Source organism: Eriocheir sinensis, unplaced genomic scaffold, assembly GCF_024679095.1.
Source record: "Eriocheir sinensis breed Jianghai 21 unplaced genomic scaffold, ASM2467909v1 Scaffold1918, whole genome shotgun sequence".
Taxonomy (NCBI): Eukaryota; Metazoa; Arthropoda; class Malacostraca; order Decapoda; family Varunidae; genus Eriocheir; species Eriocheir sinensis.
The window spans coordinates 1-13185 of record NW_026111315.1 but is presented as its reverse complement, the minus strand read 5'-3'; the positions used below and the strand labels follow the sequence as shown (position 1 = coordinate 13185).

Below are 13185 nucleotides of genomic sequence, written 5' to 3'. Positions count from 1 at the left end.
CTTTCTAGTTTTTTTTTCGTATTTCCTGATGTAATATATTATTCGAATGTATTTTGAATTTGTCTGGATCATTTATATTCTAACCCGTCCGCTGCGACTGGCACGGATTTGGCCTTCACTGGTAGCCTGGTAACATACACTTCCAGGTCTTTCTCTGCCTCTGTGGTGGATAGTGGAATGTTTCCCATGTGGTATTGGTGTGCTGGATATCCCTTCACTGGTAACCTGGTAACATACACTCCCAGGTCTTTCTCTGCCTCTGCGGTGGATAGTAGAGTGTTTCCCATGTGGTATTGGTGTGCTGGATATCCCTTCACTGGTAGCCTGGTAACATACACTTCCAGGTCTTTCTCTGCCTCTGTGGTGGATAGTGGAGTGTTTCCCATGTGGTATTGGTGTGCTGGATATCCCTTCACTGGTAGCCTGATAACATACACTCCCAGGTCTTTCTCTGCCTCTGTGGTGTATAGTGGAGTGTTTCCCATGTGGTATTGGTGTGCTGGATATCCCTTCACTGGTAGCCTGGTAACATACACTTCCAGGTCTTTCTCTGCCTCTGTGGTGGATAGTGGAGTGTTTCCCATGTGGTATTGGTGTGCTGGATATCCCTTCACTGGTAGCCTGGTAACATACACTCCCAGGTCTTTCTCTGCCTCTGTGGTGGATATTGGAGTGTTTCCCATGTGGTATTGGTGTGTTGGATATCCCATCACTGGTAGCCTGGTAACATACACTCCCAGGTCTTTCTCTGCTTCTGTGGTGGATAGTGGAGATGTTTCCCATGTGGTATTGGGGTGCTGGATATCCCTTTACTGGTAGCCTGGTAACATACACTTCCAGGTCTTTCTCTGCCTCTGTGGTGGATAGTGGAGATGTTTCCCATGTGGTATTGGTGTGCTGGATATCCCTTCACTGGTAGCCTGGTAACATACACTTTCAGGTCTTTATCTGCCTCTGTGGTGGATAGTGGAGTGTTTGCCATGTGGTATTGGTGTGCTGGATATCCCTTCACTGGTAGCCTGGTAACATACACTCCCAGGTCTTTCTCTGCCTCTGTGGTGGATAGTGGAGTGTTTCCCATGTGGTATTGGTGTGCTGGATATCCCTTCACTGGTAGCCTGGTAACATACACTCCCAGGTCTTTCTTTGCCTCTGTGGTGGATAGTGGAGTGTTTCCCATGCGGTATTGGTGTGCTGGATATCCCTTCACTGGTAGCCTGGTAACATACACTCCCAGGTCTTTCTCTGCCTCTGTGGTGGATAGTGGAGTGTTTCCCATGTGGTATTGGTGTGCTGGATATCCCTTCACTGGGAGCCTGTTAACATACACTCCCAGGTCTTTCTCTGCCTCTGTGGTGGATAGTGGAGTGTTTCCCATGTGGTATTGGTATGCTGGGTTTCCCCTCCCAAGGTATATGGCTTTACATTTTTCTTCATTGAATTGTAGCAGCCACTCATTGCTCCACTCCTGCAGCTTGGTGATGTCTTCTGATAAGCGGTCTGCATCCAAAGGGATAACAACTACTTCCCTTCCTTCATTCAAAAACAACAAACAACGGGCGGGACTGAGGAAAAAATATATTGTTTGTCTGTGTATAGTGTAGTAATGAAGAGTTGATCGCCCTCTATAACATATACGAACTCTATACACATTTATATACTGCTTAATGCGCAACCTTATCGTGGCATTTACCTTTTACTCCCGCTGTGAAAACAGAAAAATGAACGAATGGAGGAAACTTCATATTCTGTTGGTCTTTTAAAAATTATACTAACGCAGAATAATTCATCTTTTCTGTAACATCTCCATCCATGTATTTCAACTTTCTTTTCACCTACAATGACATAAGCTATCCTATTCTTTCTTTAAATTATAGTAACGCAAAATTGATACTCTCTCTTCCTTCTCCATCTATATATATTTTTTTCACTTATAATGACGAACTACTATATTTTGTCTTTAATTTCTAGTAATGCTAACCTCTCTACTTTAATGTAATGCAAAAATGACCCTCTCTCTTCCATCTACACCTATGTATTTCGACTTTTTTTCGTTTACAATCACATACACTATCCTATTCTTTCTTTAAATTCTAGTACTGCTAACTTGTTTACTCTGATATACCGCAGAATTCATCCTCTCTATACCGTCTCCATCAATATATTTCACTTTTTTTTGTTTATAATTACATACACTATCAAATTTTGTCCTTTAATTCTAGTATTGCTAACTCGTCTACTCTATTTCAACATCTATCTACGTATTTTATCTATTTTCTACTTATAAATAAGCAATCTCTATTTTTATACAGCAAGGGAGGCAGATCAAGGTAAAAAAAACAATAACAGCAACAAAAAAGTCCGCTAAAAAAAATGTACGAAAGGTCAGAGGAGAGGTCAGCTTCGGGTGGAGAGGTCAGTCTTGGTACTCTACCACTCCGTCTGTAAGTTCTAATTATCATGCAAATTTCGCCCATTATTTCATCCTCATAAATATACAACCTATCCCATCACGTCTATGAATTGTACTGATGTGAAGATCCGCTCCTCTATCTCACTTTCATATTCTTACTTTTCTTCCACAAATACCTCAACACACGGACACTATAGCATTCTGTCTGTAAACTCTCGTCAGGTAGAACTCGCTCAGTATTTCATCTTTAGTAATTTTACCTTTTTATCCACTTACAATAATTACAGACACTGCTTCTAAATAGAATAGTAACGCATAATTTGATCAGCCTATTTCATCTTCACCTGCCTATTTTTAACTGTTTTCGATTTATAATCACGCAAACTATCCTACTCTGTCTTAATACTCCAGTAATACACAGCCATCATATTCTTACCTTTTTTTTCCACATTGACCTCTCCACCCAGAAACAATCCCATTCAGTCTATAAATTGCACTCATCCACTCTATTCCATCTCCATCTATACATCTACATATTCTTAACTTTTATTTCACACTGAACTATTATTAACACGGAAACTCTCACATTCTGTCCATAAATCTAGTATAAGCCAGCGCTGGTCCACTCTCTATCATCCCGTACACACACACACACACACACACACACACACACACACACACACACACACACACACTTCCTTATGAGTGACTTACTGGAACTCCATCAACAGCTCCAGCCTTGCATCCATCACCGCTCGGGATGGACTCTTGGGAACAATATATTAACCCAGCAGCACACGCACGCACGCACACACACACACACACACACACACACACACACACACACACACACACACACACACACACACACACACACACACTAAAAGCATCCTCCCAGCAAACATATGACGGGGCATTAGTAGGCGGCGTTGTGAATCCACGCTACAGCAAGGATAAATAGAACCTTAGAGTGAGTACCTGCTCCTCCATCTAAATCCGTTTTGTTGGCGTGAATTATGTCTTTTATATTAGATAACCTAGCGAGGATTAGCAGACCCCTATGGTGAGTGCTTCCTTCCTCCTCCACCAGACACACACACACACACACACACACTCTCTCTCTCTCTCTCTCTCTCTCTCTCTCTCTCTCTCTCTCTCTCTCTCTCTCTCGGCCGCATATTTCCGAAGAGTATGCAAGATTGGCACCTCCCCGAACCCCTGAGCCCTGGGTGACTAACAACTTAATTCAATTCTACTTATTCTCATTTTATTATCTTATTCTATTCTCTTTCATCCTATTGTTATATTTTATCTTATTCTATTATTATGTATTTCTCGGCAGTATGTACAAGTAATGACCTAACTTGGCCCACTCTAACCTGACCTATCCACGTGATGCTCTTTTAATTATTATCATTGTATTTCCTGGCAAAAGTCCTGTCATAACCGCTCCTGACCTCATCTAATTTAACCTAACCTGACCTAACCCAATCTACCCTACCCTTAACCAACCAGCCTGACCTCAGCTAACCTAGCCTTACATTAACTAATCTAAGCTAACTTGTCCTAACTTATTTTAACTTAACCTAAGCTAACCTAACTTAACCTTTATTTTTACAGAAAGGGAGACAGCTCAAGGGCAATTAAAAAAAAAAGAACACTAGGCGCTCCTCCTCCTCCTCCTAACCCACCCTAACCCAATCTACCCTAGCCTCAGCTAACCCAACCTGACCTCACCCACTTTATCACAAACTTAAAACCTTATCTAACCTAACCTAACCTGACCTTACCCAACCCAACCTGTCGTAACCTAACCTAACATGACCTAACCCCAGTCGAATCTAACGTAGACTAACCTAACCTAATCTAACCTGACGTAACCCAATCTAACCTAACCCAATCTAACTTGACGTAACCCAATCTAACCTAACCTAACCTGACTACAACCTGACCTACACCGGGCCGGACTTTCAACACCACTACAGTTCAGGACTCTGCCTCCCTCCGCCGCCCTGCCCGCCACTCGCTGCTCGCCACTTCCCGCCCCTCATCTCGAGCTCAGGAGTTTTATCTATAAACTTCAGAGCCGCACAGCCTCCCTCAGCGATCCGTTGAAATATTCCGCCGAAATATTGCTTCCCTCCTCCATCCTCCTAGCAACCTCCACGGTCTTGAGAGAAGGAGGAGGAAGATGAAGAAGAAGAGAATGAGGAGGAGGAAGCGCCACCCCACACAAGCAAGGGAAGGAAGGTGAGGGTGAGGGTCATATTTTCAAACAATTCGGTCCCCAAGAACACACATTTGACAAGGCTTTCGTAGGAGTCTGGGGCATTTCCAGGAGTACTTTTATAACCCTGGTGGTAGTCTGATCCTTCTTCTGTACCATGAACGCGAAAAAACACTCGTGAAAACCCGATCAATCTCCTTTTCGGCCTTTTGGAAACAGTTGACATGAGAGGTGGAAGCATCTGAGGGTCATATTCTTAAACATTCCGGTCCCTAAGCACTCACATTTGACAAGGCTTTCCTAGGAGCTTTGGGCATTTCCAGGGGCACTTTTATAACCCTGGCGGTAGTCTGACCCTTCTTCTGTACCGTGAACGAGAAAAAAACACTCATTAAAACCCGAATAATCTCCTCTTCGGCCTTTGGAAATAGTTGACATGAGAGGTGGAAGCGTATGAGGGTCATATTCTTAACATTTCGGTTCCCAAGAACACATATTTGACAAGGCTTTCGTAGGAGTTTGGGGCATTTCCAGGAGTACTTTTATGACCCCTGTGGTAGTTTGACCCTTCTTCTACACCATGAACGTGAAAAAGCACGCATGAAAACCCGACTAATCTTCTTATCCACTCATGAAAGCCCAATCAGCCTCCTTTTCGGTCTTTGGAAACAGTTGACGTGAGGGGTAGGAAGCGTCTGAGAACACCGACCTGAGTGCACCATCCCCATCTGAGGCTACAATTGGCCCTTCCTGCTCCATGCCTCGCCCTTCCCAGAAACCTCCCCGTTCCCTCTCCTTTTTTGTCTCGGCTGCTGCCAAGAGAAGTTAACGCTCACTCCTAGGTGTAATTGTTCTGTCACTTTGTTGCGCGAGTCTTTACAGAAGCCGGGAAAGTCACATCAAAGAGCAGGACTTCTTGAGGGTTGCGCGTCACGGTACTCTGGTCTCAGTTTACATCCTTCCCCTTAGCTAACTCGGTCGCTCTTTTTCCGCCTCCTCCGACTATTAGTATGGGGGCGGAGTCTTGTTGGAGTCTGATATATACTTCTGTTCCCTTTTTCTGTTTCCTTCTGAAGAATACACGGCCGACCTGCTTCTAATCATCACCTTCTTTTAACTAATTCAGTCGATCTTGTAGGAGTCTTTGGTATTCTCCTATAGTTCACGGTACTCTGATCTCAGTTTACTTGCCTCCATTCAGCTAACTCGATCGCTCTTTTTTCAGCCTCTTTCTCCGTCAATCTGATATTAGCGGCGTCGTGCGGGAGTCTTTGACGCTTGTTTCAATTGAGCCGTCTCCTCGTAGGCGGCCGACCAGCTTCTAACCACAAGGATCTTCTAACTCGATCGTTCTTTCTCCGTCTATCTTTATGGGAACAGAGTCTTGCGGGAGTCCTTCATAATTTCCTTTCTCCTACCTTTCACTGTCTTTTGTCCGCTTCTCCGTCTGTTTCCTCTCCGTCTATTTCTTATTATTTTCTTCCTCTATCTATAATTATGGGGCAGTGTCATGTGAGGTTCTATGGTACTTTCTCTTTGTTCTGTCTCCTTTGCCCTTAAAAGTAAACACTCGGGGAAAGTAAACACACGGCCGACAAGCTTCCCCTAACCACGATTTTCTAACTAACTCGATCATTCTGTTTCCGGCCTCTCTCTCCGTCTCTCTTTATGGGAATAGCGTCTTGCGGGCGTCTTTGATACTACTTTCCTTTTGTTTTGTCTCCTTTGTCCTAAAAGTAAACACTCTTCGATAATACACGGCCGACAAACTTCTTAACATCTTCTCCTAACTAATTCGATCATTCTTTTTCCGGCCTCTCTCTCCGTCTCTCTTTATGGGAAAAGCGTCTTGCGGGCGTCTTTGATACTACTTTCCTTTTGTTTTGTCTTCTTTGTCCTAAAAGTAAACACTCTTCGATAATACACGGCCGACAAGCTTAGAACCATCATCTCACTAATTCGATCATTCTTTTTCTGGCCTCTTTCGCCGTCTATATTTAAGGGAGCGGCGTCTTGCGGGAGTCTTTGATACTACTTTTCCCTTGTTATGTTTCCTTCTGAAGAACACACGGCCGACCAGCTTCTCCAAACCACCAACTTCTAACTAATTCAACTCTCTTTCTTCCGGCCTCTTTCTCCGCCAATATCTATGGCAACGGCGTCTGGCGGGAGTCTTTGATACTTTTGTTTTATTTGTCTATCTTTAATTCGTCTATCTTTTCTTCGCCTATCTTTCCTCCGTCTTTCTTTTATCCGTCTGTCTTTTCTCCGTCTATTTTTTTTCCGCGTCCATCTTTATTTTTAACCGAAACACGCGTATATGTAAACACCTCCAATACCTAGTAACAAATGGCATGGTACAGACGTGTATTTTCAGGAGCAGGAACATTAGTTGAGCCACCGAATCTCTGTCCTACTTAACATAACTTACAATCTACCTAGCCTTAACTATCCTAACCTAAATGAATCTAAACTAACGTGACCTAGCCCAATCTATCCTATCATTAACTCACCTTGCATGACCTTTTCTTTATACTTTCTCCTTTTTTACTATATGTCTGTCAGTCTGGTTATACGCCATTAAACAAACGTATCTATAAACAGTGCAAATACCCAGCAGCAAAAAGTGTAGTATAGAAGCGTATTTTCATGGGCAGGAACGTTCATCCAATCCGTTCACAGCCTCGCTCTGGCCGGGCAAGGGATGGATCGCGAGGGTTCCTGACCTTTCGCAGTTCCATTGATCAAGGACCGGCGGGTGTTGACTTGGTAAACAGCGCCGCGTGGGAGCCGGGCTACAGGTGTCCGCGTGACGGCTGGGCGGCTCAGGAATCGCGATGGCTTTGAAAGTCGGGCAGAAATTAAGGTTGTCGATGTGATGAACGATTGGTTGGCGTGTGAATAGAAGTGAAGGAATGCCCGCACACACACACACACACACACACACACACACACACACACACACACACACACACACACACACACACACACACAGATAGATAGATAGATAGATAGATAGTTTATTGACCACCGTTTGTCACACAAAATCATAAAATCAAGCAATATGCATACAACCCAAATGAATCAAACACGAACAAAATACAGAAACACACATAATAAAATCGCAGTCCAAAGATTAAAAACTTTGTGCCAGAAAAGAAATTCACGCCAAAGTTAAGACAAAGCAATAAAGATCAGTAAGATCAATAAGATATATAAAAGTTTGCGAAACACAAGTTCAAACTAAAAACAAGAATAAAACGCGCATGAAACCCTTACTAACATGAATCAATTACTCCTCGATAAGTTAGACAACAATTAAAACATCAGGACACAGCTATAAAAGAAATAATAAAACTATCCCATTAAACGAAAATATAACTTAACCACTGAATAGTTACACACACACACACACACACACACACACACACACACACACACTGATTGATTGAATGACTAACTGACTGAATGACTGACTGATTAATTGTCTAGTACACACACACACACACACACACACACACACACACACACACACACACACACACACACACACACACACACACACACACACACACACACACACACACACACACACACACTGATTTCTCATGTATTATATAGTGTCAAGTTAAGAAGCATCAAAGTGACTCCTAACACTGTTCCACTCATGTCACGCCAAATAGGTAAAGTGTATAAAGCATCAAACTACCTAATATATGAAGGACACACATGCGATCATAGTCCTGGACCCTCAGCAACGCCAGAGGCAAAGTGCAATATAGTATCGAAGTGACTCCCAATACTGTTCTACTAATCTTATGACGTGGCAAATAAACAAATAATCTAAAGTATCAGAGTACTTAATATATGAAGGACACAAGTGCGATCAGATTCCTCAACACAGTCACGCCAGAGAGACATCAAGAGAAAAATAGTATCACAGTGACTCTTGATACTGGTCAGATGGTCTTACGTGGTGTCAAACAAAGTATCTAAAGTATCAAAGTAGGTAACTTATGAAGGAAGTAAATGCGAGATTCCTGGACACAGTCACGCTAGAGACATCAAGAAGAAAATAGTAACAAAGTAACTCCTAATACTGTTCCTTTGGTCTTATGTAGTGTAAAACAAAGTATATAGAAGTACCTAATTTATGAAGGACACAAATGCGACAAGATTCCTTAACAGTCACGCTACACAGACATCAACGGGAAAATAGTATGAAAGTGACTCCTAATACTGGTCCGCAGGTCTTATGTAGTGTCATATAAACAAAGTAAATTATCAACGTACCTAATTTATGAAGGATACAAACGCAAGAAGATTCCTGGACACAGTCACATTAGTAAAGAGACACACATCTAAAGAGGCAAACAGACAGAGTTCATTGACCACAGTTTACATAAAATTTAAAATACGTATATGCTAAAAGCTTCACAAATTTTTTTTTTTTTACATTTAAGGAATTTTTACAGTAAAGGAAGCAGCTCAAGGGCAACAACAAGAAAGTGTAGAAGGAAAAGCCCGCTAATCGCTACTCCTATAAAAGAGAAAAGTAAAGAGTGGCCAAAAGAGAGGTCTATTCCGGGTGAAGGTGCCTTGACACTCTCCTCTTGAAAGAGTTCAAGACGAATACATTTATAACACTCACAAAGTCATTAAAGTTGACCATACACGTGTAATCTGGTACGAAACACGGCACACAGAAATCGACGAAAACTGGCAAACAAAACGAAACAAAACAAAACATAAATTAAGTCGAGCACAGTGAATCCTAATACTGGCCAGCGGGTTATGTAGTGTGAAGTAAAAAAAGTACCATGCAAATAATTTACGAAGGACACAAATTTGAACAGATTCCTCCGGCCCAGTCACGTAAGACAGACATCAGGAATAAAATGGACGACACTCGGTCACCTGAAATAGACATCAGGAGTAAAACAGACGGCACTCGATCACCTGAAATAGACATCAGGAGTAAAATAGACGATACTCGATCACCTGAAATAGACATCAGGAGTAAAACAGACGATACTCGATCACCTGAAATAGACATCGGGAGTAAAATAGACGATACTCGATCACCTGAAATAGACATCAGGAGTAAAACAGACGACACTCGATCACCTGAAACAGACATCAGGAGTAAAATAGACGATACTCGGTCACCTGAAATAGACATCAGGAGTAAAACAGACGACACTCGATCACCTGAAATAGACATCAGGAGTAAAATAGACGATACTCGATCACCTGAAATAGACATCAGGAGTAAAACAGACGATACTCGATCACCTGAAATAGACATCAGGAGTAAAATAGACGATACTCGATCACCTGAAATAGACATCAGGAGTAAAACAGACGACACTCGATCACCTGAAATAGACATCAGGAGTAAAACAGACGACTATCGATCACCTGAAATAGACATCAGGAGTAAAATGGACGACACTCGATCTCCCAAAATAGACATCAGGAGTAAAACAGACGACTCTCGATCTCCAGAAATAGACATCAGGAGTAAAATAAACGACTCTCGATCTCCTGAAATAGACATCAGGAGTAAAACAGACGACTCTCGATCTCCTGAAATAGACATCAGGAGTAAAACAGACGACTCTCGATCTCCTGAAATAGACATCAGGAGTAAAAATAGACGACTCTCGATCTCCTGAAATAGACATCAGGAGTAAAACAGACGACTCTCGATCTCCTGAAATAGACATCAGGAGTAAAACAGACGACACTCGATCACCTGCAATCAATATGCATTCAGAACCGCAGCTGTAAATCATCACCAGCAGACCAAACTATTCTTATAAACTATTCTTATAATCCTCTTGTCCCTTAACGAACTAATGGACCGCTGCTGAACTTAGAAGGAAAAAATGTAAGCTGTCAAAAGTATTGAATTTGCACTTGTGAAATTATTACATGAAGAACTACAATTTTGACTAGTTTTTCACGATTTTGACAAATTTTCCGATGTACTCTGTGTGAAGTAATATGTAGTTTGGTGTGTGTGTGTGTGTGTGTGTGTGTGTGTGTGTGTGTGTGTGTGTGTATTTTACATGAAAGAAAGCAGCTCTAGTGCAACAAAAAAATAAATAAAAAATTAAAAAAGCCCGCTAATCACGGCTCATATAAAAAAAAAGAAACTAGAAATGAGTGTGTTTGGGAGTGTGTGTGTGTGTGTGTATGAGTGAGTCAGTTAGTATGAGTGTGTGTGTGTGTGTGTGTGTGTGTGTGTGTGTGTGTGTGTGTGTGTGTGTGTGTGTGTGTGTGTTTTCTTACAAAAAAGGAGAAAGCTCAAGGGCACAAAAAAAGGAAACAATAATAAAAAAGGCCCGCTACTCGCTGCTCCTAAAAAGAATCCAAAGAGGTGGCCGAAAGAAGGGTCAACTTCGGGAGGACTCACACTACTGCAGCCGTTCATTTGGTAGTACACTGCACATTAGTCCAGGCTCGCCCAGGAAGCCCCAGCACCAGCAGCACCGACACCCCCAGCACGGGACGATACAGCCAGTCACGCAGCCCTCAAATATTTATCCGTCTGGCAGCCTCGCATTCGTCCGGTAAAATTAGGGTTGCCCGGTACGTCATAACTGTCACTGCTATATATATTGGACGTGACAGGCATCTCTCTCTCTCCTGATTACGGATTCACTACAAACACACATTTTAATACAACATTTCGGGGCCCGGTGATAAATTTGAATATGATTGTAATGAACAGGATTATTGATATTATTGTTGTTTTTTTAATAGTTGGTTGAGTTGAGTGAAGTTCGTTTCTCGTGTGCCAAGGGAGGACCTTCTCAGGCGTTTTAGAGAATTGTTAGGCAGGATACGTGACGCTGGTGGGTCGCCAGTAGTGTGTGGCGTCCTGCCAAGGAGGGGCGTTGGCGATGGATGGCTGTCCAGGGCGATAGCAGTAAACAGCAGACTTCCTGAGCACTGCGGGCGCAATGGGTGGCTGTTCGTCGACCATTGGGACCTCTTCTTTGGCAACGACGCCCTCTACGCCCGTGACGGGATACACTTGACGTTCAAGGGTGTTGAGGCTCTCTCAGACTCCCTTGAGCGAGCACTTGGTACCCTGAGGGATTTTTTAGTATAGGCGAGGGGGGGAGGAGTAATGGGAGCAATGGGAGGAGTAATGGGAGGGGACATCTAGCTCATAATATAACCAGGCAGCTTAGAAGTAATTCTAGGGGAGTAACAGAGGACGGGCTAAGAATCTTCTATACTAACAGCAGGAGCCTCAGAAACAAGATAGACTTACTAAGGGGTGAAGCTTGTTCAGAAAATTTTGACATAATAGCGATCACTGAGACATGGATAGACACTGCTAATAGAAATTTTAGATCAGAATTTGAAATAACGGGTTATCAGATGTTTCACAAAGACAGAAGGGGCAGAAAGGGAGGTGGAGTTGCGCTATATGTTAAAGACTCACTTAAATGTTTAGTTAACAACTCAGTCAAAACTAACATGAATTCAGAATCAGTTTGGGTGGACGTTTACAAAGGGAAAGAAAAACTAACTCTAGGAGTTATATACAGGCCACCCAACCTTAACAGGCAGGACACGAGTATATTACTACAGGAGATTGGCAGGGCGAGTATGAGTAGAAATGTCTGCGTAATGGGGGACTTTAATTATAGGAATATAGACTGGGAAGATCTAGTGGGTGACCTGGAAGCTGAGGACTTTCTTGAAGTTATACAAGATAATTTCCTTAAGCAGGTAGTTACTGAGCCTACCAGAGGAGATAACATATTAGACTTAGTCCTAACCAATAATGGGAACTTGCTACGTGAGTTGGAGGTGGGCGGAGAGTTAGGAAATAGTGATCACAGAACGGTTCGTTTTAGCTTAGACTGGGCAGTAACCCGCGATCCAAACCCAGTGTTAGTGCCAGATTTTAGAAGAGCAAACTACGAGGGGCTTCGAAGACATCTTGAAGGGGTAAACTGGGATAATTTAGGGATTCATGAGGGCCAGAACTGCGGATTGGAGAGCCAGGAGAACCAGGTAGAAATGTCTTACAATAATTTAGTTAGAGTAATAGTAGAGGGGCAAGAACAGCATATACCACAGCGAACACTTAGAAAAGAAAACAATGATCCTAAGTGGATGACTCGTGGACTAAAACACGAGATTGGGTTAAAGAAGGGAATTTATCAGAAAATAAAGAATGGGGAAACACATCTCAGGGGCCGGTACGTCGAACTATCTAGATTAGTTAAGAAAAACACCAGGAGAGCAAAAAAGAACTATGAGATCAAAGTAGCAAATGAGGCGAAAAGTAATCCTAAGGGCTTCTTTCAGATGTATAGAACAAAAACACGGGAGAAAATTGGACCGCTGAAAACAAACACAGGGGAGCTAGTAGAAAATTACGAAAATATGAGCACATTGTTGAACGACTAATTCCTTTCAGTATTCACACAGGAGGATCGAACGACTATACCGGAAAGAGTTCAGGTGTACGAGGGCGGGGATGGCGATAAATTGAGGGATATAATCATTACCAGGC

The 13185-nt window shown here is 42.6% G+C and overlaps 1 long non-coding RNA gene across 2 annotated transcripts; it reads left to right on the top strand.

Annotated features, from left to right (window-relative positions):
• The first annotated feature begins 452 nt into the window (after positions 1-452).
• On the top strand, positions 453-1442 carry LOC126990702 (uncharacterized). Of its 2 annotated transcripts, none has more exons than XR_007744657.1 (3): positions 453-641; positions 1040-1138; positions 1337-1442. It is a non-coding gene; the product is annotated as an uncharacterized LOC126990702 (long non-coding RNA). The 2 variants fall into 2 exon arrangements; XR_007744656.1 differs by having other exon boundaries at positions 1238-1384.
• Positions 1443-13185: the final 11743 nt, after the last annotated feature.